Here is a 1,266-nt window from a genome sequence, read left to right as displayed (position 1 = left end):
ATCTGGGAAACATTCTCTGAGTATTCAAGCCTATTCCACTGATCTGAGGGCCTGTCTTTATCCAAATACCATGCTGTTTTGATAACTATTACTTTGTAGTACAGTTTAAAGTTGGGGAAAGTAATTCCTCCCATATTCTTTTTCCCAATGATTGCTTTAGCTATTCGAGGGTGTTTATTGTTCCAAATGAATTTCAAAGTGCCTAATCCACTTCTTTGAAGAATATCATGGGTATCGTTAGAGGGACCGCATTAAATATGTACAATGCTATGGGGACTATTGCCATTTTGATGATGTTAATCTTGTCAATCCATGAGCAGGGTAGGTGCTTCCATTTCCACGTGTCCTCTCTCATTTCTTGGAGCAGAGTTTTAAAGTTTTCTTTGTATAGGTCTTTCACATTTTTAGTCAAGTTGATTCCAAGATATTTGAGTTTGTGTGGCACTATTGTGAATGGGATTGTTTTCCTAATGTCCATTTCTTCCTTATTACTATTGGTGTATAGAAAGGCCATTGATTTTTGTGTGTTAATTTTGTAGCCTGTCACCTTGCTATATGAGTCTATTGTTTCTAGAAGCATTTTGATACAGTCTTTAGGGTTTTCTATGTAGGGTATCATGTCACCTGCAAACAGCGAGAGCTTGACTTCTTCCTTTCCTATCTGGATTCCCTTGATATCTTTTTCTTGCCTAATCGCTATAGCTAGGACTTCCAGTGCTATGTTGAATAGGAGTGGTGAGAGAGGACAGCCTTGTCTTGTGCCAAAATTTAGAGGAAAGACTTTCAGTTTTTCTCCATTGAGGACAGTATTTGCCTCTGGTTTATGGCAAATGGCCTTAACTATATTGAGAAAGATTCCTTCCATTCCCATCTTGCTGAGAGTTTTGATCAAGAATGAGTGTTGGAAATTATCAAATGCTTTCCCTGCATCTATTGATATGATCGTGTGATTTCTATTTTTCTTGTTGTTTATGCTGTGTATTATGTTTATGGATTTACGGATGTTAAACCAGCCTTGCATTCCTGAGATGAAATCTACTTGATTGTAGTGGATAATCTTCTTAATGATGCACTGAAACGTATTTGCCAGGAATTTGTTGAGGATCTTTGCATCTGCATTCATCAGCAATATTGTTCTGTAATTTTCTTTTTTCATAGTACCTCTGTCTGGTTTAGGTATCAAGGTGATGTTAGCTTCATTAAAGCTATTTGGAAGTGTTTCTGTATGTTCAATTTCATGAAAGAGTCTTGCCAGGATTGGTAGTA

Source organism: Suncus etruscus, chromosome 10 (genome assembly GCF_024139225.1).
Source record: "Suncus etruscus isolate mSunEtr1 chromosome 10, mSunEtr1.pri.cur, whole genome shotgun sequence".
Classification (NCBI taxonomy): domain Eukaryota; kingdom Metazoa; phylum Chordata; class Mammalia; order Eulipotyphla; family Soricidae; genus Suncus; species Suncus etruscus.
Note: the sequence above shows the minus strand (reverse complement) of the source record.